The sequence below is a fragment of the Cimex lectularius genome, unplaced genomic scaffold (genome assembly GCF_000648675.2).
Source record: "Cimex lectularius strain Harlan isolate CLEC.00 unplaced genomic scaffold, Clec_2.1 scaffold334, whole genome shotgun sequence".
Lineage (NCBI taxonomy): Eukaryota > Metazoa > Arthropoda > Insecta > Hemiptera > Cimicidae > Cimex > Cimex lectularius.
In genome coordinates, this window is record NW_019392892.1 from 44,986 (window position 1) to 72,258 (window position 27,273).

The following is a 27,273-nucleotide window of genomic DNA, read 5'->3' on the forward strand; positions in this document are numbered from 1 at the left end:
TTCGAGGGAGGTTTTGACCTCGGGAGGCGACGGGAGGGTTGATTATTGATTTGTCCTAACGGGGTCCGTCTTCGCAATGGTTTCAGCCACTTGTACAAAAGTTGCGCACGATCGTGGTGAAACTTTTAAAAAACTACGACCTCTCGACACGGCTGTATAATATTTCATACCTTCATAGTACTTTTTGAAACATTTACTCCATAATTTTTTAATAAATGGGCTCATTGTGAACCTTTTTGGATCCTCCACAAAAGGATTGCCTGAGTGTGAAAATGAGACAGACAAACGGTGAAAAGATAGTCATAATCAGAAAATAAATATTAAAAAGAACGAAAAAAAGTGTGAGAAAAGAGAACAGGTCAGACAGAGACAGGGAGTAGTAGAGAGAGTCAAAGATAAATAATAGAAAGAATATATATAAGAGAGAAACAAAAATTGAGAAAAGAAAGATTGACAGATCCATTAGTAAGTGCGGGACAACAAGTATGCAGGAGTAACAAAAAGAAAGACATAAATGCAGTGTATAACAGAGATATGAATAAAGTTAGAGAGAGAGAGAGAGAGAGAGAGAGAGAGAGAGAGAGAGAGAGAGAGAGAGGACGAGTAAGTGAGTGGGAAAGAGAAAAAGAGAGAGAGAGAAAAAAGAGAAAGAGAGAGAAATATAAATAGAGAAAGATAGATAGATAAATAGATAGATAGATAAATAGATAGATAGATAGAGAGAGAGAAAAAAATAGAAATAGAGATAGATAGATAGATAAATAAATAGATAGATAGATAGATAGGTAGAGAGNGAGAGAGAGAGAGAAAAAGAGAAATAGAGAGAAATAGAAATAGAGAAAGATAAATAGATAAATAAATAGATAGATCGGTAGATAGGTAGAGAGACAGATAGATAGATAGATAGAGAGAGAGAGAGAGAGATAGGTAGATAGATAGATAGAGAGACGAAGTATCGACGAAGACAGATTACAAGTAAACGTGGGAGAGAAGAGAAAGACAAATACAAAAAGCGAAGGTGTGACAGACAAAGACAAAAATAAATAATAAAAACAGCAATTGGAACATAGAAACGAAGAGTGAGAAAAGAGAAACTTCTAGATGCATATAGTAACATCGTGCTATAGGTCAATTAGATTTGAATTCCAAAGGCTAAAACAGTAAGAAAAAGAGCATCTATTTACCGGATATCCATGTTTGATGGAACTGTTCTCTTGCTGGAAAATGATAACTTTCCGAAGCCATAAAAGTCAAAATCCTGAGAATTCGAAGCTACCAGATAACCGAAAAAGTCAAAATTCTGGATATCCAAAGTTAAATTAGTTCTCCATGGAACATATGGTATTCCAAAGGATAAAAGAGTTTGAAAAAAAGGATTTTATTTACCCGAAGCCTATATGTCCACGGCTAAAATAGTCCTTGGTGGTAAATATTAACTTTTCTAGACTGTAAAAGTCAAATTTCTGGGTATCCAAAGCTAACTTAGTTCTCCATGAAATATATGGTATTCCAAAGGATAAAAGAGTTTGAAATAAAGGATTTTATTTACCCGAAGCCTGTATGTCCACGGCTAAAATAGTCCTTGGTGGTAAATATTCCAAAGCTAACTTAGTTCTCCATGGACAATATAAATTTTAAAGACGACAGCAGTTAGAAAAAGTATATTTTACTAATTTGAATCCCGGATGTTTTTCGCTAAAAATGGCTTTCTGTAAAATATACTAGCTTTCCTAGGCTATAAAAATCAAAATCCTTCGTATTTACGGTAAATTTAAAGCTAAGTTAGAACTCCATGGAATATACTGGATTCTAAAGATGACATTAGTTTGAAAATAAAGGATTCCACCAGAATCATAGTTATCTCAGCAAAAAAGGTCTTTGATGGAAAATATTTTCTTATAAAAATCAAAAACTTGGGTATTCAAAAGTAATCTAGTCTTCTATTGAACACTTTGGATTGAGAAGAGTTAACTTAAGTTGATTTTATCTACCAGAAGCTTTTAGTATTCTTAGCTAAAACTGCCCTTTCTGGAAAACAGTAGCTTTCCTAGGCTATAAAAGATAAAATCCTGGGTAGTTAAAACTAAATTAGTCTTCTATAGAACAAATTGGTTTCAAAAATCTAAAACAGTTAGAATAAGAGGAATTTATTTACCCGAAGGAAGGATATTTTTTAATCAAAAATTGTCCTATCTGGAAAATATTAGCTTTTCTAAGCTGTAAAAGTTCTAATCCAGGGTATTCAAAGATAAATTAGAATGATTGGGCAAATCAAATTTCATCCGATCGCACGGAAAGGTAAAAATAGATATTTCTAAACAACCCGGCTTGTTGGCTAGGGGGACAACAGACAGTTGAGCAGTTCGGGACCAGACATGCTCGACAGCTCGGTGTGCTTCTCAATTCTCTTCTAAAAGTCCGCCGGCTGTACTGTCGCAGAGGCCATGAAGACATTAAATACTGGTAAGCCGTACAATTTAAAAAAAAATTACAAAAACAAAAACCGACCTCCAAACTATGTGGATTTTGTGTACATTTTTTTATATAAGTTGTATATCCATACCTTTTAAAAATAAAATGACCTCAAAATTTAAGTACTTTTTATTAATCAGACTTGGTTAGTTTTTATAAGACAAAATGTCAAAGAGTATGGATTTTTAAAGTATAAATCAATAAGTTAATTCGAATTTAAATATAATTTTCGTTAACAAAAGTTAGCTGGGTTGTAATAATCCACCTGGGTTAACGATTTTTGAAAGTCTACTCAATTTTTGACATTTGGATTGTTAAAAAACTCGTTTTGTTTTTACTACTATTTCGGCTTGCATAAAAGCCAACGACTACCCAGACGCGGTTTTGAACGAGACCAAAGAGGAATAAATAAATTAAATAAGGACTTAAGGAAACCCATTCCTGTTTTTCCTGTTTTCTCACAAGAAGCGAGACGAAAATAAACTCGTCTGTGCGAACCCAACCGCTTTCTATTCCAGACAGACTTTACTGACTTCGACTTTTCGAGACTTGTAACAAGCGTTTGTTTTTATGGTTTCTTTGTGTATTTAAAATCATACAAAACCGGCTTCTTATCTAAAGAAGTTCAAGCCTCAAGCCTTATTAACAAAATATAACGAACACAAAAAAAATGTTTTAAAATTGAACAATAATAGTTCAATTTGTAAACAAATAGATCAGAGGGTAAAGGGACAAAAGTATTCAGAAAGGATTGACATAACAAACAATAATATTATTGAACTCAACTCAATAAATCCATTACAGTTCGTGGTCCGATTGACCAATTAACTTTTTTCAATTAATTAATATTTATGAAAGGTATTGGTTGAAAAATGGCAATAAGGAGGGAAAATTCGAGAGGTGAGGTCACGATAATCAAGTGGTAGAGCAGGGGCGTATCTAGCCGAAGATCGTGGGTTCGAATCCCGCTCGTGACACTGACTTTTTTATAAAAAGACTTTTTATACCTTTCATAAATATCAATTCAATAAAATGATCCCCTGTTCCAATTTTTGGACGAAACGGACTGTTTATGGTATATTGTACTTCATACTTTAATTTTGTGATCCTTTTTGTGTAGAGTGAACGTGTTTGACCCACAGTTAGATTCGTTATATATTATGTGTAAACGTCGGGACGATTTTTATCTCGATTTCCCGCCCTTTGAAGATAGCTTGTTTGCACATTGGCCAGGAAGTTCACATCCTTTTTCGCACTTAATTGCACCTTTCCTGCCATGACCCAATAACGTCAGCAGGAAGGGCCGGCAAGGACGACTTCTTATGCAAATACAGGACACCCGGTGGCGCCGGTTTTTGTACGAGACCGGCCAGGCCGTTTTCACCCGGTCTGGACATTTATACTTTTTATTTTTATAATCCAGAAAGGCCTTGAATCGGTTTTGAAAGAATCGAAAATATATAATTTCTTCTTGATCAATTTCAAAATCCGGGCGTTGGGCTGACAGAGAGTCAATTCCCCCAATTACTTCACTTTGTTAAGAGAACAAAAATTACCGTCATTCGAATAACAAACTTCCTGTACATAGTTATGGAAACCAAGGAGAGAGAGAGAGAGAGAGTGAGAGAGAGAGAGAACTGAACTGAACTTTTATTTTTTATGAGTACAAATTTAGGACAATATTGGCTTCTCTTACAATCGCGCACGCAACATTAGGTACGAATGTTTTCTCATAGGCTTCATTGTAATTATTATTTGTTTTTAATTTATGTTATAACATTTCTTTTTTATTTACTTCAATAGTAAGAAATAATATACAATAAAAATATCTTATAAATTAAAGATCTATATTATCTTATAAATTAAATGCATTCAATTTTATTTAATAAACATGATCGCTATCATTTTATAAGTAATAAAATTTTTTTTGAAGGTTATAACTGTATTTTCTTTCTGTAAATAAAGTTCTTTTTTATTTATTTTTTATTATATATAGTAAACTAAGTTCAATAGTTTTTTTAGTTTTTATGAATTTTTATTACTATTAATGGAAACATTTATTTTTAAGTTAATTGATTTTTTTTAAAAAAAGTTTGTAAACAAACTAATATTTTTATTTTCTTATCAAAATGATTCTTTTTATTTGTAAACTTCATTCACTTTTTTGATTTAAGCTTTTATTGATAATATGTGCTCTCTGACCTAAACACAAACATTACCATTCTTTAATTAACAACATTCCTTTGTTAAATAAAATTCAATCTTTTTAGATATTATAATTACATCAGTATTATAATTGCTATTAATATAAATATTTTTGTTTTTAATGGTTATAACAATTTTTTAAAATATTTTTGAAGACGAGGTTTTTTAAAAATATTTGTAATTAAAAACAACGTATATATAAACATATTTTTCGATATGAATTAATTTTTTCTTTTTAAACATTTATTAATTACAACTATAACCTTTACTTTTAGAACTAATTCAATCATTTTTAGTTAATATAAATAACTTATCTCGTGCAACGCTAAATGATTAATTTTTAAATAAGTTAATTTTTTTTTATTTTATTATTTTTTATACCATTTATTTCTTAAACCAACGATATATTATTAATATTATATTGATTACCATTCGAATAATAATCTTCCTGTTGAGGTATATAATAGTGCAAATGAGGGAGGAGTGAGTGAGAGAGCGAGAGATTGAGAGAGAGGAGGAGAGAGAGAGAGAGAGAGAGAGAGAAAGAACGAGGGAGAGAGTGAGGGGATGAGAGAGGGAGTGTCAGAGAGATAGAGATAGAGATGGATAGATAGATAGATAGATAGATAGATAGATAGATAGATAGATAGAGAGAGAGAGAGAGAGAGAGAGAGAGAGAGAGAGAGAGAGAGAGTGAGAGAGAAAGGGAGAAATAGAGACAGACAAGCAGACAGACAGAAAGAGAGAAATAGAGACAGACAAGCAGACAGATAGAAAAGAGAAAGAGGGAGTGAGAGAGAGGGAGTGGGAGGGAGAGACAGACAGACAGACATAGAGAAATAGAAACAGACAAGCAGACAGATAGAAAAGAGAAAGGGAGGGATTGAGAGAGAGAGTGAGAGAGATAAGAAAATATATGGAAAAAAGAAAAATGGGATTGCGAATGAAATTTAACAAAACGTGCTTTTAGATTTTTAGAAAAATAGTTCTAGCTTACAAACATTAACTTTTCCAGGCTTTTCACCCAAAGCCTACCACCTTGGATGTCAAAAAAGGTTTTTGGTGAAAATCATACGTCGAAATGACAGAATATCGGTCCAAATGTGGATATTTGTAACTTTTATTTATTTTAACTTATCAAGTTTTCTTTTAAAAAAATATTTCCCTGTAAGTGACAAAACCTACATTTTATCGACGCGGACTAGTTAACGCGTGATCAACATATTGGGCGATTTGTAAGTGATCGGATCGCGTAATTGATTTCAGCAATGCCAAATTTTATCACAACGAATAAAAAAAAGTTTTCAGCCGGCCTTAACTATTATCTATCAAAATTGTTGTTAGTGTGGGGGGGTTTCTATCATCTTTTTGCAACGTTTCCAATCCGCTCACTCAAGGATTTGGATTGCACCCGACAGTACTGACACAAACACAACGTTACAGTCAGATAAATTTGTAGCAATCTGTGTGATCTGACAAGATCTGATTTGTAAAAGAAGGAAAACCGATAACACAGAATGAACCGTACACATGAAGGCTTTTTTCGTTAAAATTATTAGTTATACAAGCAACGACAATATAATACGATAAAACGAACAATTTAGCATATATAACATAATTTTTTTTTGCTTCCTATTCATGAATAGACATAAAATTGTACACTTATACCAAGTAATTATATAAATAACTTGTTATTTTATTAAACGAAACATAATTGTTAGTTTTTCTGATATATACATATAATCACAAAAGTGATCGCAACGGTACAATGAATTAAGATAAAACCAACTCTCTAGATTGATTTCTTAACAATATTTATTCCTGTCAAATAAGGAAATAAAGGGCCACGTGCCACTGTTTTCCTTAATTGCCAATATACAACAAATATAAATGAAAGATATGCTATAACGCTTCTCCATAAGAAAATCTGTATGTTGCATTACAGATTTTTTTAAATTATTTTATTCATTACCGCAATAACTGTTCTTTCTAGCAAATACAGGATGTTGCACAACTGTTACACAAGAATCGGTAGTGCTGTGTGGACAAATTTGAACGAGGAGCGATTTTTGGGCCGACCTCGCTGAACGGGACATGAAAACACCCGTTTTTTAACTGTCTAAAAATGATTTTCCTTTATAAACACCCTTCTTGTGCCTAAGTACCAAAATGGAGAAAGCACGGGGAAAGTAGTACGGACAGTTTTAAAATATCGTAGGATTTAGGTCACCAACCCTGTCATGAAGGGCTGTCGTACTAGTCAGTCATTTGCCGATCACGAGATTATTTGTTAAGGAAGACACCGAAAAAGACAAGTCGATATGGGGAATAGGTAAATAAATATAATATATAATAATAAACATATAATTTTCACCCGATTAAGAATAGGCCATGTGAGGTTGCCATACAGACCTAACGTTTAAGCAAAAGCCCGCCTATCTGACATATCGAGCATTCTTAAGATTGCCCACACTATACACATTGAAGTGTGTCATTCCTCGGTTCCGTACAAGGGGGAGTACGAATGCCACCCGATTTGAGAACTGTCTTGATCAAGGCAGCGATTCCCCTCTTCTGATTATTAAAGGAAAATATTTGATTGAATATACGACTAGATAAATATCTAATTTTGTGCTCTTTTGTTGAATATTGAGAGTGAATGTATTTATTAGAGTGAATCTGTAGTGTGAGAGGGCCTATGACGGAATATTAGTGCTCCAAGGACTTTCAATTAAAATATGAAATTTGCGGTAACGGGAGCCGATCGTGGACAAAAGGTATTTTTAGGTCAGTATGGGTATATATATATTATGCAGGGTGAGCGACCAAGACCCGAGGGGTTAAATGCCTGGGTAGACTCGTACCCCATCCCTAAAAGGTCCGGGACTTGGTCGACTCACGTGTCCTGCATAAACCTCTTGGACTTGTTCACAAACCCCAAGAGTTTGGACCATTTTATCTCGGGGAGTGATTTGGTGATGTCCTCTCCTTCAAAGATTTCAAATCTAGACCTAGCATACCTATCACATTCTGCGAGGTAGTTCTTCTTTTATTTCGCAGAAGCGGCAAAAGGGATCTGGCAGGATACCCATTACGAAGAGGTGTCTTATGAGTGGGCAGTGGCCCGTCATTATACCTATCAGCCTCCTAATTCCCTTACTTGAGATAGAGAATAGCCATTTCGATTCAGCTGGTTTGATCGCCTTAACAAACTCTTTCGATTGCCTGTGTCCGGGGGATAAATTCCACGCCCTAAGGAATTGTTTCATGCCCCAGTTATTGATACTCTCTTTCGCTGTGCTCATAGAGTGAGGTAATACCGGTTGTGGCCCGACAAACGCAGTATTAGACCCTTCTTTGGCTAGGCCATCCGCCTTTTCATTGCCATGGTGTCCTTTATGTGCTGGTATCCAAATAAGGGTTACCCTGTTCTCAAACCTGAAAGAGATCCTATTGATAGGATCTATAGTTTCCTCCAACAGTCGTGAGGTTGACAAATCTTTTTGTAATGCCCTAAGTCTAGCCTGACTGTCAGAAAAGATTTTAATATCTTTCCCCATAATTTTATTTTCCATAAGTGTTCTACAACACACATTGATGGCCCAGAATTCCGCCTGAAAAACGGAGGTGTTATTGCCAAGAGGGGAGGAGATGCTGATTCCTAATTTTGGTATATAGATTCCTGCACCACTCCCTCTACCTTTGATAAGTGAACCATCTGTGTAGCAGTCTATGTTGCGATGGTCATCATCCAGACTATAATCATAATCACAAGGGGTGACTACCTGAAAGTGCTTTTTCTCCGAAGGGGTTTTAATCTTTTTATCACTAACGCTTAATAATTGACCGTTAACCTTACTCAATAGTTGAGAGATTTTTTAGTGACCTATGTCACTTATGATTCCAGCTGCCCTCGCTAATTAATCTGTAGCAGCTGATTAGTGCTCTGACCTTAACCTCAATGTGAAGCGGTGTGGTATTGGTTATGATTTCAAGTGCTGGGGTGGGTGTAGTTGAAAATGCTCCTGTCATCATCAAACAACCTAGTCTTTGAAATGACCTTAATTTATTACTATTCCCTTTATTTTCTAGAACTGTCCACCACACTAAAGCTGCGAAAAAGAATCTAGGTAGAATAATTACAGTATATAGCCATTTGGCTACCAATGGTTTGATGACCATGGGTAGTTCGTTAGCTTTAAGCATTTTTCATAGGAATGCACCGGGCAGTTTGAATGCAGCGGATGTTGGCATGTTTGGCACCACACTTCCAGTTCGTAAGTTCATACCGCATAACTATGGTTGTGAAGTCACCAAGACTCCAGTAGTGTGAGATGTTGAAGGTTTCGAGAGGAAACGACAGGGTCAGAGTTATTTGAGAAGATGGCTGATCGTCTACAAAGGTTTGAGTTTAGGATAGTATCTCAGCTATGTACAGATGGTAAAGTGTGAGGGTCAGAACGGATAGGGGGATGCAGAGAGGGCATTGCTTTCAATGACTCCGAAATACCGGTCAATGAGGTGACTTTGAAGTATGAGATAGGAGTAGGTGGAGGCGAAGGTCCTAGAGCAGGACTACCCCCAATTCGAACAAATGGCCAAAAGTACTAGGTATAAGACAAGCTAAGTATTTTATAAAGAGAAGGTGTCTCTTTCAGCTGGCAATATTTGAGGAAAATTAGACGCCTCTTTATCGGCCACTGCTCTCTTAACTCAAATTAAATAGTGGTTGAGATTTCTGAGTGTACCTGGTTTTTGCTCAATCCAGGGATACGACGTGTTGGATGTGGATGGCCTGATATGCAAGTCTGCCGTCCACCATCATTTTGCTTAATTTCACTAATTTCGTAGTCCGCTTGACCAGTTAATGTATTACAATTAATTAAGGTTTTTACTTGAGATAAAAAAGTCAATGGCACGAGCGGGATTCGAACCCACGATCTTCGGCTTGATACGCCGCTGCTCTACCACTGGAGCTATCGTGACCTCGATCCACTCGGACACCAACTTCCCATCTCAACCGCACCTTTTGAATTTTCCCTCCTTTTTGCCATTTTTTAAATGTCGTGCAATCGGATTGGATTTTTATCTCAACTAAAAACCTTAATTAATTGTAATACATTAATTGGTCAAGCGGACCACGAAATTAGTGAATTTAATGATTTGAAATGAAGTATACTTCACTAAAGCTCTCCGTGGCCATTTCATTTGTCGTCGAGAATCCAATCCGATTACACGACATTTGAAAAATGGCAAAAAGGAGGGAAAATTCAAAAGGTGGGGTCGAGATGGGAAGTTAGTGTCCGAGTGGATCGAGATCACGATAGCTCAAGTGGTAGAGCAGCGGCGTATCAAGCCGAAGATCGTGGGTTCGAATCCCGCTCGTGCCATTGACTTTTTATCTCAACTAAAAACCTTAATTATTTTGCTTAATATCTAAATTGCTTACGCAGTGCAGTGGAATGCCTGACTGTGCCCCATTGGCCGTCATTACGATTCAGTTCAAGGCTTTGATACCTTTAATGTTCAATAGAAACGGATTCTGCAATAATTGGATGACAATTAATTGTAATATAAAAAATTTATTTCTCTCATTAGGTTCTATATTTGCAATTACCGTCGTCTAAGGTTATCGCATTTTGTCATTAGTCAGATAAACATGTTTTTAAAAGTTCGCAATTCACATCACTTAACAACGTGACATGGGGGGGGGTTAAAATTTAAATAGAACCTTTAATTACTCTTTATCCTATCTCAATAAGAGGACCAATGAATTGGAAATCGTTTGACAACTGTCGACCAAGAGGGGACGGTTCACCCGATTGGCAAATGGCTTGATTTTAAAGAAATCTGTAAAGGACTGTTATTCTAATCTGGGCGCCGAGCCAGGAAAAAAAAACTAGTAAGACTAGAGATCCTGCAAGACGACGAGAACTAGAATCTTGTTTCGTCGCCAGCCTTCCACGTTGGCAAGTCAATCAAGCCATTCGACTCAACAATAAATATGCTGGGTTTATTTTTTATTTGTTTTTCGTTATTGACAAGTTGTGCTTCGTAAACCATCACTTAACATCAACAAAAGTTCGTTTTAACAACGCTTTGTGCCATGAACCAGACGGAAATTTCAATATTGTGAACTGCCAAAACGTTTTTGGTAGACAAGAAAAAAACGCTGAAAATATATATTATAGAACCAGTTCACCCTTCATGGCTGCATTTTTGGGAAGATGACAAATTGACGAAACCATTGAAAGACAACCGGCGAACAATTATAAAAAAACTAACTTCACCAATTTCTACTAAGGCTTTTAAATTTTCTGTTGTTTGGAGCGTGATGGAGATAACTCTGACCCGGTCGTTTCCTCTCGAAACCTTCAACATCTCACGCACTGGTTGGTACTTCACAACACCACAGTTAAGGGTATAGACTTGTGAATTGGAAGTGTGGTGCCAAACAAGCCAACATCCGCTGCATTCAATCTGCCCAGTCCATTTCTATGAAAAATGCTTAAAGCTAACGAACTACCCATACAGACCTAAAAGTACCTTTTGTCCACGATCGGCTCCCGTTACCGTAAATTTCATATTCTAATTGAAGGTCCTTGGAGCACTGCCGTACCTTAGGGAGACCCCATACCAGCGGACCTCGCCCTCTAATCTAGTTTTGCTTCTAGTTTTGGGTCCTGGGGTACTTCAAGCCTTCCTTCGGTCTCGTCCTGTGAGGGGAGGAGGCCCAAGGAAGGTAAGGGTAAAAGTGAATTTTTGTATTTCTCGGTGATTATATGTTCCTATTCTAAAAGGTCTCCCCTCGCTGGTTACTCCTTTGATAATTAAATATTTACATATTGCTTATACTACATATAATTTATTAAAGCCTTAATGAATAAGGAGTAAACAGCCCAAATTTTAAAAATCTAAAAAACACTTTTAACCTACCTTACTAATTAATATACTACGTAATCAAACTATTTTCTACCATGTTATCACTATAAATAAATAGGTGCTTAGGTTACAATAGCTTGGCTTACTGCCTTTAGCGTTTCGAAAGCGCGCTTTTCTTTTATTAGGTCATTTAATGTTGGCGGCCATCCTTCATGAAACAACAATTTCACCGGTTCTAAGAGGACACAGTCAAAAATCCTATGTTGGACACTGTCTTCCACTCCGCACTCGGGACAAATGGGGCTGGATAGTTCTGAATTTGTATGGTATGCTCGAAAATTTCCGTGTCCTGTTACCACTTGAGTTAACCAGAAATCCGGTTTAACCCATTTAGCATTTGCCCCTAGGGTAATACTCGAAAGTCAATCTTCCTTTAGTGCTGCTTTCCCACCTGTTCTGCCTTACTTTGTCCATCCACTTTTTTTATAAAAAACCATACGCACTCGTGGTGCTCTATGCCTTCCAGATCCGGATCGTGACCCTCTTTTATCTGGCTGGCAGCAATCCTACCTCGGAGGGCGATGTCGATCGGCTGGGCCGCTATAACCTGGAGCGCGTGTGTCGTGGTCGTCCAGTACGCTTTAGTTGTTCTCAGGAGGGCAATCCTTTGGCTTTGCTCGAGGATATTTTTGTTTTTGCTTTAGAGCTTTGGCGCCCAAGCTGCGCCTCCATATGTAGCAATTGGCAAATAGACGCTCTTGTAAACTGTTGCTAGGGCTTTTGAACTTGTAGTGGGCACTTTGTAGTTACCACGTTCTCGCCCTCCACTCTGCAGGCAATCAGAGTAGAACCCTTCCAAATATAAACAGGCGCACTGCCCCACTGAAACCAGACTCATCGACACGACGAGGTCTCACTTGTACCTCAAGACTCGACGACACGGAGGCCATTGCTCAGGAACAAAGCGAAGACAAGTGCATAGATTCACTCATGAAAAATAATCCTTTAAATCTTAAATGGATAAGATTGTCAAACCTTTCGAGACCACTGTTGGTTGGTATGACCAGCCAGCAGCCCGACCTTATATTCCTGAATCACTCCGTAGAAACGTATTCGAGTTAGTACATGTATTAAGTCATCCCGGAGTAGAGGCACACGTAAACTCATAGCACAAAGGTACTTCTGGCCAAGTATGAATTGTGACATAGTCAAATAGAGTAGAGGTTGTATGACTTGTCAACGCGCAAAAAGTACAGCGCCACATTCATGCACCCCTTAATACTTTCCACACAGTGAATAGGTTCTAGCACATCCATATTGACCTCGTTGGTCCGTTGCCCCCTTCCGAGGGAATGCGATATTGCCTCACGATAATGGATCGTTTCACAAGATGGCCAGAGGCGTGCCCATTACCTGACATCACAGCAGAAACAGTTGCCAAGGCTTTACTTTCTGCTTGGATTGCGAGATGTAGTGTACCAGCGAAAATTACTACCGATCAAGGAAGGCAATTTGAGTCCGAGCTATTTGAGCATTTTGCACAGATCCTTGGATTCAAACGGTGCCCACCACAGATTACCATCCCCAGGCAAACGGAGCAGTTGAACGCTGGCATCGTACTTTAAAGGCAGCACTTAAGGCTCACCTATCGTCATCATCTCGTTGGCATCAGCAATTACCTATAGTTCTGCTAGGTTTGAGAGCTGCCATCAGGGCTGATACAAACAGTAGTGCAGCAGTCATGGTGTACGGACAGCCATTACGATTACCAAGAGAGATGTTTTCCCAGCAACATTTCCAGAAAAATTTGTGGCAAACATCAGGTAAAAGATGTCTGAACTACGTCCGGCTCCTTACCGTGCCAGTTCAGCATCCACTTTTGTTTCTAAAGAGTTAAAAACCTGCTCGCAAGTCTTTATACGGGATGACGTTGTTAAAAAACCATTAGTTCCTCCTTATTCAGGTCCATTCTCTGTTGTAAGAAGGAGCGCAGGCCTTAAAACTATTGATGTCATACTAGCATCGGGGATAAGTACAGTAACTGTAGACAGATTGAAACCAGCTTGCATTCTATCTGAAAAGAGCAGACTTCTACAACCCACCTTTCAACAGCAACGCAGCGTCTCTGCAGAACCTTCGCCAACGCAAACTACCGTTCTGGTCGCAGAGTGCATCTTCCTGTTCGGTTCCGCGACGACGTTATGGGGGGGGGGCTATATAGCGGTCCGGTGGAAACACCGACGATAAGCGCTCCTCGCAGGAAGTGTGTAAAAGGAAAAATAAAAAAGACCATCCCTAAGAAAAGGTTGGTCACTTCAGTGTAGTACAGTTGTTTGTCCTGTTTGGTTGAGTTGGTCTCAACCAACCTCACAGTTGGTCCATCCTTTGGAAACTGTTTTATCTCTACCGGTGTGTTTTGTCGCTATTTCCGCCTTTCTGTTTTCAAATTAACTGGCCACATCGTTAAAGAGATTTCGAGGGCAACCTTTTTTTTAGTTTGTTTAAGAGAAAAGCCCATTCTATCGAGTTGAAAGCTTGAATGTCGAAAAAAATTGCTAGTACATATTTTTTCCGTTTACCTCTGCGACTTTGAAGACTTTACACACTGCATCCTCGGTCGATAGTCCTCTCCTTGCTCCATACTGCCTGTCGGAGATCTTGGTGTCTACAATTGGGTAGAGCCTTGCAAGGATGAGTTTTTCAAATACCTTACTTAAGACTAGCAAACAGTAGATTGGCCTGTACGAGCTTGGTTCGTGTTTAGGTTTGTTTCCAGGTTTAAGCAACATCTTTACCCGTGCTCTTTTCCAGAGGTTTGGGAAATATCCGAGTTTCAGGCATCCGTTGAACCTCAGTTAGGAACGGGATTATTGGTGCTACCCGGGAGCTTTTTTATGTTTTAGGTTATCGATCACACTCTTTACTTCTTCAACCCACCACGGGATGCAGTTTTCGTTTGGAGGAGGGGTTTTCGAGACGTTAATTTCCCTGATATCTTTTACTAACGATTCTTTAAAACAAGTTTTCAACAGCGCTGCAGATGTTTCTTCGATAGTTAGCATTTGGGATCCATCAATTTCGATTGACTGAAGTGCGTTTTCTATTTTGACTTGATCCATTAAGATTTTGTAGGTTATTCCCCATGGATTGTCCTTTCCATCGTTAGCTACATACTCCTTCCAGCCTTTGAATTTGCTTTGACTGCGTCGGAGTATTTCTTTTTTTTTTTCATTATAAAATTCGCGCTTTTTATTTTCTCTCGCATGTGGATTGCTTTCTCTCTGATATACTCGCTTCTTTCTATTGGTCCTTCTTTAGAGTAGGGATAGTTCCTCGTTCCACCATGGCTTCTCTGCTGTTTGCCATTTTTTCTTTTTGGGAATAGTTTTTTCACAGGCCTTGAGTATTATGTCCGTGATGGCTTTTGCTGCTTGCTCTATCTCAGTCTGGTGTCCTCTCCTGGATGGTCGTCTTCAATGATCTGACTTTCTTTCATCATTCGGTAGCTTACCCAGTCGGCTTTTTTGATAGCGAAACCTCTTGCTTCTGGTGATGGCCATTCCTTCCTATTTCTATCATTATGACTCTGTGGTCATTGCTCGTCCAGTTTTCCTTAACTTACCACCTTGTGGTTTCGTTTAGTATTGGTCCGGTTGCAAGTGTTAGGTCAATGTGCGATTCGCCGTTTAGCGTCTTGAAAGTTGGTGGAGATAAAGGGATATTTATGTAGAAAATGTTGTGTTCTTCCATGAATTCGAGAATTTTTTGACCTTTCGCATCAGGTTTTTGTCCCCCCAAACGGTGGAATGGGCGTTTGAACTTTTTTCCTTGCAATCCATGCATGATGGATAAGTGACTCAAAGGCGTTTCTATGTCGTGTTAAAATTGGAAATAGGCATTTATTAGGTAGAAATCCGATTGTCGGTTCTTGATCTGCGAGCATATGAGGTGGGTCAATTGCCATTTACTTAGGTTGAGAATGTCGAGCTGGTCACCAGTGATCACGGTTGCTGCTACAGTTGTCACATTGATTGGATCAGTTGTTGTCCGACAATTTTGGCTGAAACCTGTTTGCTTACCTTTAAATGTCCAGGGCTCTTGGATAGTACATATATCTATGCTCTGCTCGCAGACATTTTGGGCCAGCTCATTCATTACTAATTTTTCGTGGTGTGCGTTGTGCTGGATGATTCTCAGAGTTTCTTTACTTCTTCCCTTAATCCGTACGACTAATTACTATTTCGGCTTTTTTGTACACCGGGCACTCTTTATCTATGACGCTGTGTTTTACACGAGTTTGGCTCTTAAAAAGTTTGCGCACTTTGGCAAGTCTTTGTCTTTTGGCGGACATCCTTTGAAATCGTATTTTCGGTGCAGTGTGAGCATGTGCTATCCTTGGATTCGCAGTTTGCCGAGATATGTCCATAGACCTGGCACGTGTAGGATCTGGCAACGTGTACATAATCACGGACCTTAGAAGATGTTAGGTCATATTTACTTCCCTCGCTTAGGAGAATTTTTCGGACGTTCGGAGTAACTTCGACTACCCAGTGGGTTGAGTTTTTGTCTCTTGTGCCTATCTTGAAAAGAGGGATAAAATGTTCACTATGCTTGTTCAAGTTTTCGCAGTTGTGATGCAAAACGTTTTCTGTAGGTTTTCTCTGTCCATGTCGTTTTGCACATAAAAATAATTATTCTTGCCCATCTTCTTTTTGGTAACGACATTTTCCAACCTGCTTTTTTCAGCGGTACAGTATTTATTAGCTTATCCCACCTCTTTTATGCATGCGGTTTGAATGGCTTATCCATTATTCCTGATTTTCCTGACGTGTGTAATTTTTACGGGTTTTTCCATATTACCAACGATTTTTGATATTTGACATTTTGATTTTTCAAAGGATTCTTCAATTTCCGATCATTTGGTGTAATAGGAAGACGTTTCCTGATGGTTTTATGTGGTGTACTGACTCGGCATTTGGCTTAACTATTTCAGAGTAGTTGATTTTATTGTCATTTTGGATAGATGGGTTATTTCCGTTTTTATTCTTTTCTAGGAAATATGTAAGGCTTTTCACTTCTTCTTTCAGTTGAGCATTTTCCACAGTGGACAAAGGTGGCTTGATGTACGTGGGTGAAAGTTGATTCGCTGATCGCATACTTAATTTTGAGCTCGGGGATTAAGGCGATTAGGGTGTGCTGGGGGCCAGGGTGACTATGATTTCCTTTATTTTCCATTAATCTTAGTCTATGAGACACGGGATTTCGTCCATTCCTTTATCACTATGTTCTTCCGATTCTCTTTGCTTTCTTTTTTTTCGTTCCGGATGGGCTTCCTTCAGTTTTTTGCGTCTGCTGTATACTATTTCGCTTTGGTGCGGTTTTCATTCCTTTAGGTGGTGATGGTATTCTAATCATGCTATGATGGTGCGTGGACAGATGCTTAAAATTTGAGGTATTTAACCGAGCTCCTTAAACCAATATGTCTTATTGCTAAAAATGTGTTAACTAAACTTAACATAACATGCACTAATTATACAAAGAGTAGAATTCTCGTTAAAATAGGTTTAAAATTATAACAGGGAATTTGTATAAAGTTAGCTAATTAATTAAATTAATTAGTAATTTCGCAAGAGTCACGGAACGAACGATGTTTATACCTTCGTAACCTTCCTCTTTCCTACCATTTTGATCTATCAATCTTTGCTGCTGACCAATGCGTTTGGGATGGTTAGGGAGTAGGTGCGTTATCTCTCATCTTGAGAATCAAAACGTCCGATAAAGCCTAAGGGCTAGGTGCGGTCGTTAAAAATCCTCATGCCCATTTAAGTGCTAACGAGTATATACGGGAACCAATATGTCCGACTCGTTTCGGCATTTATTTAAGTTTTACTTATATAGTCGTGGGGATTTGGTCAACTGTGACTACTCTTGTTCAAGCGAGAGAGTGAGAGATAAGACAAAGACAGAGAGAGAGAGAGAGAGAGAGAGAGAGAGAGAGAGAGAGACATAGATAGATAGATAGATAGATAGATAGATAGATAGATAGAGAGAGAGATAGAGAGAGAGAGAGAGCGTAATGGAGACGTGTGTTAAATATCGACGAAGACAGACTACAAGTAAAATTGGGAGAGAAGAGAAAGACATAAATACAACAAGCGAAGGTTTGACAGACAAAGACAAAAATAAATAATAAAAACAGCAATTGAAACATAGAAACGAAGAGTGAGGAAAGAGAAACTTCTAGATGCATACAGTAACATCGTGCTATAGGTCAATTTGATTTGAATACCAATGGCCAAGTAAGAAAAAGAGCATCTAATTACCGGAAACATGGATATCCATGTTTGATGGAACTGTTTTCTTGCTGGAAAATGATATCTTTCCGAAGCCATAAAAGTCAAAATCCTGAGGATTCAAAGCTACCAGATAACCGAAAAAAAAGGGTTTAATAATTGTCACAACTAAACTTAGTTTAGTAATATTTGATTGGAGGAAATAGTCTCCATTAGTATCTATAAACTTCTCCCGAGTTACTAGCCCAGTTTTACTAGTCCTCTTGTTCAATTTGGGTCCCGGGATCTGAAAAATTCAGCTCATTTGCCAGGTATTGGGCGATTATCGAACTCCCGATTGCGCATGTGATTGACCATTGCTAAGCATAGGTGAATGTCAGATGGGGCTGAGAGAGACACAAACTGAGAGACGAGCAGACCAACAGTATCTCACAATTTTTGATAATTTGTTGGATTCGTGCAGAGCGGAGAACGAGGTAGTTTAGGAAAACACCTTTTTCATTTTTTTTTTCGATGTTTCAAACTTTATTCAAGTCATCTTCAAGGCCTGGGTGAATTACAAAACATATGTCGATTAAATTATCATTCATTGAATTGATCATCTGAAATAAAGGCCTTTTCGCTGTTATAAAGTTAATAAAATTATAAGGATGAAATGAAAAAGGGGAATCATTATTCGCTGGTGATAAGAGAAGACCGTCTTTTTTACAAAAAGCATATTATAAGATGCAATTTATAATTAAGTTTTCAAATTCATATTTACTTTTGCAAGGGGCTTAACCGGTCGTGAATGGTTAAAATAGTGACTCTCATGTCCGTTTGGATTTCATACAGATAAAAATCAAGTAATATTTGTTTACAGAGGTCTAAAAAAAAAATAATTTTAACCGAAGCGCCCTTATCTATCAGATGTTTCGATGTTATTTAAAAACAACCTTATCGCTCCCATCTGAATCATTCATTTAGGGCTTCAACGGACATTGGTATTAGTTTATTATTTTCTTGTTAGTTAAGGTTGATTATTATTGTACAGTTTTTTTGGTTGGGGGAATGTTTATCTTGACAGAGTGAGAAGGTGGAACAGGAAGATTTATTGATTAATAAGAGATTGATTTATCCACGGAGAATTAGTGAAAAAATTAATAGTAAATTAATCTTGGACTTCTCAGAGAGACAGAAAGAGAGAGAGAGAGAGAGAGAGAGAGAGAGAGAGAGAGAGAGAGAGAGAGAGACTGACCGACCAACACACATTAGCTCACGATTTTGAACACAAAAATAGTGTGAAAGAGTGAGGGAGGGAGAAGGGAGAGAGAGAGAGAAAATGAGAGAGAGAGAGAGAGAGTTAGAGAGAGAGAAGGGAGAGAGAGAGAGAGAGAGAGAGAGAGAGAGAGAGAGGGAGGGAAGGAGAGTGAGAAATAAGAGATAAGAGAAAGCAAGATATAAAAAGGATAACAAAAAGATAGATTTATGTGTTTTTATGGTCGCAATGGTTGTTATGGTTAACTTTGATCACTCCTATATAAAACGTTAGCTTGAAAGAGTAGAAAAATATAGGGATGGAAGGGCTCGTTTTGTCAGTCTTCTGTTGTGTATGTATCCGTTGAAGTTAAAGTTTTAGTTTCTGCCGTCGTCAATAGTTGTGCATATTCGCTTCACAGTTTTTGTTTATTGTATGACGTACTATGTCTATCAATTCGATATAGGTATGCTATTTCAATACTAGTTCTTTTTCTTCACTGGTGACCGAAGTCTCTCTTTCCTCCCACCTTAAAAATCTATTGTTGATTGAGACCTTATTTATTGCCAAACCGGAAAATGTGCAATACCCTTTAGGTAGTTCAGCAATTTCGGTGTTCAACTTCGCTTATTTCTTTAGGCGTTAATATCACCTTCCCGATGTATATGTACCGTTTGCAGTCAAACAGAACAGGTTAAGATGTCTCTGCATGGATCCCACCTAGGAAGACTGATTGTGTGATGTTGTTGTACATTATACAACACATATTACAATAATATTAGTGGTAGTTGTAATTTCTACGTCCCTTTTTTTTTTTAAATTGTAGTTGTTTATTTTCAGGTGGGCTTTTGGGTTATAACTGGTCTTAATCGGGGCGTCGGTGGCCGCAACTGTTTAGGCGTTGACACGGCGCTCATCACTGTTAGGTAAAGGTCCCGGGTTCGAATCCAGCGGCTTGCATTCGAACCCGACATACTTACAAATGGGGTTTTTCAAAAACAACGGCACCCCGAGGGTTGGTATAACATCTGCTGTTGCAAACCCTCGTAAAACAAGAAAAAAACTTGTCTTTTTGTACGTCTCTTCAGGGATGAGGTCGTTGATGTGTTTTCCTTTTTGACCGGTTTTTGTTGGTCTTTATGCAGTTAACGGTTTGTTTTTTAAATTTAATTTTGTATGGTGGCGTCCCTTTTGTCTGCTCTTGTGATGAGTAAATCATTTGTCCCTAGTTAGTGTTTTAATTTTTTAACTTTGTTCGTTTTCAGTGTGATTTTTTTGGTTATTTATGCTATGATGTGCTTTCTATGCCCAGTTTAGTTTTCTTATATTGGTGATGATTGAACAACGAAAAGGCAATATGAAATCAATATCATTTTGTTTTTATATTTATTTCCACTCGTAAAGTTGATCTAGCAAGATTGAAACGAGTTTCTAAAATTAAACCAAGCCCGGCTATTTCAAACCGAAGTCCAGGTGCGTCCGTTTTCCAGCGTTGAACAAGTAACAACAATTTCGGCATTTAATAACCACTAGGACTAAACAAACACACGGCTACAACAAAAAACTCACACATTCAACCGATTAGGAATCATTTATTCCACTCGTGTTCGAGACCTGGTGGGGCACCCAAAGAGGGGAGGGACCGGAGAAGAATATCTTTCAGTAGAATGTGAGTCGTCCAGAGATCTTAGCCGGAGGAAGTCGGTTAATCGTATAAAACATAGACAGTTTTTATCTAAGCCAAACATGCTTGGAACAGCCTAGTTTTTGAATACGGGGAAAATAGTTCGGAAAATTTTTTAATCTTATCACTTTCTGTAACTGTTTTGCTTTCGAAGAATTAAGGAAAGACAGATAAAAATAAAGTAAGTTTTCCTCTAATATCCTAACTGCAATTATTATTACAATTTAATTTCAAAATCCATATACCTTACGATGTTTTAACATAATCTAGAATAATAATGAAAATGATAAGCAGTTCTCTTTTTTATTTTATTTTTTATGTTTTATCTAACTCCAAAATTAAAACTTGTTCATTAAAAATAAATATATAAATAAATATCATTATTTCTATGACAGTTTTGATCATTTTCTTTTGATTTTGTTATAAAATAGAAGAGAGAACTATTAAAATGGGTAGATTTTTTAAAAGGTTTATTTATTCGATTCAACTGGAAATGTTTCACAAAATTCACTTTAATCAAAGTGTCAAAATCACTTTAAAGACTGTGTTTGTGTTTTTTGTTTAAGGACTGTTGTGACTGTTTTTCAGACGAACAGCAGGTTTTTCATTATTTTTTGTTTAACTCATGTTTTACTACGTGGATTTTAGTATTGACAATTATTTCATTTTAAAAAGACCGTTTTTCCCACGAACAGTTGGTATTTTCTCTATTTCTTTTGTTTATTTCAAGTTTTACTACATGGATTTTAATTTTGGCAGTCAATTTCATTTTCAAAAGACGGTTTTTCGGACCAACAGCTGGTATTTTCTCTATTTATTTTGTTTAACTCAAGTTTTACTGCATGGATTTTAATTTTGACAGTTATTTCATTTTCAAAAGAACGTTTTTAACAGGAACAACGGGTTTTTTCCTTATTTTTTGTTTAGCTCATGTTTTGCTACATGGATTTTTATTTTGACAGTTATTTCATTTTCAAAAGATCGTTTTCCATACGAACAGCTGGTTTTTCCTTATTATTTCTTTAACTCACGTTTTACTACATGGATTTTAATTTTGACAGTCATTTCATTTTCAAAAGACCGTTTTTTGGGCGAACAGCTGGTTTTTTCTTTATTTCTTTTGTTTAGCTCAAGTTTTCCTATATGGATTTTAATTCTGACAGTCATTTCATTTTCAAAAGAACGTTTTTAACAGGAAAAACGTGTTTTTTCGTTATTCTTTGTTTAGCTCAAGTTTTTCTAGCTGTATTTTTATTTTGACATTTTCAAAATTCTATACTTTCAGATTAAGCATCAAAATCATCAAATTTTACTCTCTTCCAATCATATTTCAATGTAGTTTAGTTGTTCCAACGGGTTGCCAAAAAATTGCCAGGTCGCTACCCTCTTACATTGATAATAATGAACTGTTTTTCTTGAAAAACACAAAATTTTATGAAATATTTATTCTGTACACAAAATAACTTTTTATATTTATTAAGGTCGTGTTAGACCTAATGTTAACTTTGACACACTCGATTTTTAAATACAGTCTTTCTTATATTCAATCCATTTAATATCTTACGTACGCATTCACGCTTCTAAATACATTCTCAAGGAAGTTAACTCAAACAAATCACCTCTTTTTATGTACAATAATAAGATGAACGTATGACCGTTAAGTAATGATTATTTAGAGATCGTGAGATGCAGTCTCTAAATAATCATTAATAAGATTAACCCCCTGTGTTGTAGGGAAATTCTCATACTGGGAGACATTCCTACACGCTCTCTACAAGGAGCCAAGAATAGCATCAGTTATTCGGTGACACTGACTTTTTCTGCAGGCCATATGCTGGCTTTGGACCAAATTTAAGTGTCAACCGGTTTATTCGGTTTATGATCCTTCTGCAATTTAGTCTCTCTAGCCACTTATTTAATATACTTTTTGGATCGTTTAGCACCCTCTCCGGATTGCACGACTCTAAGGGCGTGCCAGATCGAATGCGGCTTTGTAGATATAATGATGACGATGATTGGAGGATATACTTTTCCTAGTTCCTTAATTAAGTTCAGTTGACGCGTTCATCTTTTAAGAGTTCTTGACACTCTTCTTCATCCAACTTTTGCATTGCATAAAAATGGGGTGATCACTGAATATACACATATTGTGAAGGTGTTTTCTTAGATGCCAGTGATCCTGTATGAGTCCTAACACTCCCCTCAGTTTTACCTCGTCTAAGTCAAGAAATGTCTTGCCAGTTTTGTTGAGGGTTCCTTAATCATGAGTTTACTCTGTCTGGCACATATAGAGTTTGTTTTTTGCAAACCCATTCTAAGATGGACGAGTCTGTTCTGGCCATATATGGTGTGAAAATTGTGTCACATACAAATGCAACGTGGGCTCTAAAACAAATCCAATACCTTGGGATTTACAAGGATTACTGATGACCTTTTTAAAAAAATCTCAGAATCACAATTGAGGCCCGCATGAACTTGAAATATTCATTAATAGAAATGACCTTCATCCAATACGCACTTGATCAACATGAACTAGAAGAAGATCTTTACACAGAATAACTAAGTTAAAAAACTTTTTTTTCTAAGCAGAAATTAATGTTAATCCATCTTTAAATTCAGATTGTACATAGATAGTAGTAAATATTTGAGAATGACTTAGGCTGGACTTAGGAGGTGATAACATCTTAAGGCTTTTGGACTTTCGAAATAACTGTCCAATTCGACTAAATCAACATTGATTCGGAATCTATATTTTTAAAGGTACTGCTCGACAGATAGATTTATTATTTTGTATGCTTTAATCATATTTACTCCTGAGGTCGACAAATACGAACATTTCTGGGATATACACAGTTTAGACCTGCCTTAGGTTCTATTAGCTATGCGATATCTAATAAATTTATCTTGAGTTTTTTTTCTTGGTCCGCCTATTCTCGCCAGGTTTGTCTGTTAGATATGCTAGCAAAATTGTAAACATACAATTTACCATCTGGAGGTCTTTTTGATTTTTCAAAATAATTTATTTCCCGGATTGTCGAAAGATTTTTAAGTCTGGTGGGTGACATTAGCCACAATAATGAGGTTACCGGTGAGTGTGGTTTTTGGCAGTAAAATTATGGTAAAACTAACTATACCTAACCATATTTAACCCAAATTCACCATGACAACATACAGACCATTTATGAAGGTTGGGCTTCAGTATAAGCATTAAATATTTTAAGCTTTTATTACATGTTATTTGGCGTAGTGTCAAAATATGTTCAATCGGATGGCTGCCTACTCTTTATAAGTACAAAGTCTTTCTATTATCATTCTGACCTGTGTTTATAAAAGACGACAACAAAAGGTACATGGATACTAAAAATACACACAGCTGAGGTCGCGTTGGAAAACAATAACACGCAGATCATCTATGAAAGAGTGAATTTACAAAAAATAAAGTCATTTAGGAACGTTGGTTCAAACTTTTGTTGCAGTTTTAGAAAGAGTACTTTCATATTTTTACTCGTTTAAGGAATAACATTGAATCATGGCTATGCAGCTTATCCCGTACCTAACCTTAACCTAACCTAACCTAACCTAACCAACTTAACCTAAACTAGCCTAAGTATAATATTTAAGATATATCGATTTGTCTATGCGTTAGACTGTTAGCTTCCGTTTAAACGATATTTTTAGATTGGTGATAATTGGCGTTTGAAAAATAAGTACATGTCTTCTTTCCATTGGCGAAATCAAACGTACGGAAGGATTATTATTTACGAGACGGACTTATGGAAGTTGCGAAATGTTGTAGTAACCTAAAAAGTGAAATATCTTGAATACCACTGGGAATCAGACTTGGGAAAATAGGGACGTTTTGGTCCATTTTGACATGTAGGATAACCTTCTGAAGTATTGATTTCTGTTCACGGGACACCGACCCAATACACTGACATCTTATTACCACTTTGGCTTCGGTTCATGATCAATCCCATTCAAACAACTAGGCATGATGATGGTTTACGATCAAACTTCCTAATACCGTACGATGTCAATGCTGCATTTCCATATCAATATACAAACAAATCTAAACCCTTAACAACGTCTTTCATAGTTTTCATTTATCTAAACAAGTTTTACGACACGATAGATTATCTAGTCAAATTATCTCGTTAGCGCAAAAATTCTGTCCCAAAAGTGGGCGTTGAGCGGGCGTTAATAAAACAATAAAACCGCGAGTTTTTTGTATTGCCAGGAAATGTCTGGGTTATCGGGTTTGACCTTTTGTGATTTGTTTGGGTCGGAGATTGTTGTCTTGAAAAATATTTGAGTCTTTTGCCTCATTTGAAACAACGAAAATACGGACTTATTAAAGATCTAAGTTGTCTGTTGACGGATAATCCCAAATCTGTTGAACCTTTCAACAGGCTTTTTGACTAGCCTATCATTTTTAAACGTTCCAATGTCATCCGTCCTATCAATTTGAGTTTACGCGATACTCCACAACTCGACGGTGCCCCATCATTGCATCCGCCCTTGAGCAGAAGGAATGCTGCTCGGGTGCTTCACTAGACGTTAAGGAAGCTTCGATGGAGTGTCGCACCCGGGCTTGCTCTAGAAACTTCCATTCACTTATTGCCTCATCTGCCCGATAGGTACTTACAAGTACGAATCTCAACATCCTTCAAGAGTTCCGCAAAGTAGCATCTTTGGTTCCATTCTTTATTCAGTACACTGTTTTCTATGGATCCCAATACAGTAGTGAAGCCAGACCCAGTGTTAAGAAAACCTCCGGGTCCATCTGTGTTTGTATGTATGGCCCTAGGATGAGTCTTAACGAAACCAAATCCCAGTAAATAACATTCGCCTCATCACCTCTCCTCCAAACTACTACCACTCCTCTCCAACAACGATTTTCATCAATTTGGAATTTTACAACAGCAAAGCACTTTCTTGGAACTCCATGTTCGACTCACAATAATAGAACTGAACTGCCTCTGGACGGAATTGAACTGAGGGGTTCAATGGACCGTTCCAAATTTCAAAGAATCCAGTCAAAAATCTTCCAAACTTCCCTGCTTCGTATCCAGCCTATCATTTTATCCCCAGCCATTCATCCTTAAAACGTCAATCTTATGTAGGCTATATAACCCTGGATTCTCATCCCAAACGCTTAGTCCAACACTTTTCATTCATTCAATACCTTTGAAAAGTACCTGACAATACTCTAAGCTACCTACAGCGTCAATGGGACTCCTGGTGTCCCGTGAGCATTACTCACGAGGATATCAGCCCTTTAATTATACTAAAAAGTTCATAATGTTCAAGTCTTAGTCTCAATAGTAATCGAGTTATTTCATTTTTCAGGTTAATCAACCTCCTACAACGTTTTTCTATAAATTAAATTCACTATTTTTCGTGGTCCGCTTGATCAATTAATATCATTCAATTAATTAAGGTTATTAGTTGAGATAAAAAAGTCAGTGTCACGAGCGGGATTCGAACCCGAGACCTTCGGCATGATACGCCGCTAAGTTTTTTAGTTGAGATAAAAAATTCAGTGTCACGAACGGGATTCGAACCCAAGACCTTTGGCTTGATACGCCGCTAAGGTTTTTAGTTGAGATAAAAAGTCAGTGTCACGAGCGGGATTCGAACCCAAGACCTTCGTCATGATACGCCGATAAGGTTTTTTGTTGAGATAGAAAAGTCAGTGTCACGAGAGAGATTCGAACCCAAGACCTTCGGCATGATACGCCGCTAAGGTTTTTAGTTGAGATAAAAAAGTCAGTGTCACGAGCGGGATTCGAACCCGAGACCTTCGGCATGATACGCCGCTAAGTTTTTTAGTTGAGATAAAAAGTAAATTTTATTACGTTTATGGGAAGAGCATTGAAAAATCTGTGGAATTTTAGTTACAGTTTAGTTTCCCAAGTTGTAGTCTCAAATTTTCTTGGTTTTTTAATTACGGACAAATATGGTGCTTACAGAAAAGTTGCCCCTATACACCTATAAAGAAAAATCAAATCTTTCACCACTTTCAATATTTTTATCGGCGTTTCAATCAAAATGCTTTTATCCTCGTAAAGTTTATAGTGACTGTTAAGAAAAGGCAGGGGCATATGTGGGAAGGCAGACAGGTAATAGGCTTTAAAATTCCATAATTTACATTAGGGCGACGCCCTAGGGTAGGCCCAGGTCAGAAAATCCAGTCCTACCACCTTTAAAAAGGTTCACATTTATCCTGGCCCATTAAATTATAGATAATTAACACCTTTTGTCATATTTCATGGTCACAATCGAGAAAACTGTCCCAAAGTTAATCCAGCTTAAATTAGTAATAACAAAAAAAAGTCTGGTGCTGCACTATTGTAATAGTTGGAGAAACGAAACTTAACATTTTTAATTAACCTATTGACTGTCATTATTATCATGACAAAACACACTTGCTAAAAATGAGTATTCAAAAATATTCTTAAACATTTTTGTTTATGTTTCTGTTTTTGTCAGCGTCGGTT

At 37.1% G+C, this 27,273-nt stretch overlaps 1 protein-coding gene across 1 annotated transcript in view; it reads left to right on the plus strand.

Annotated features, from left to right (window-relative positions):
• Window positions 1–2,323: 2,323 nt before the first annotated feature.
• The window catches only part of LOC106663523 (glycogen-binding subunit 76A), a 36,455-nt gene continuing 11,505 nt past the window's right edge, over window positions 2,324–27,273 (plus strand). Inside the window, exon 1 of the mRNA XM_014388409.2 lies at window positions 2,324–2,463. The gene's annotated coding sequence lies outside the window, so the exon portion shown is untranslated. The remainder of the gene's footprint in view (window positions 2,464–27,273) is intronic.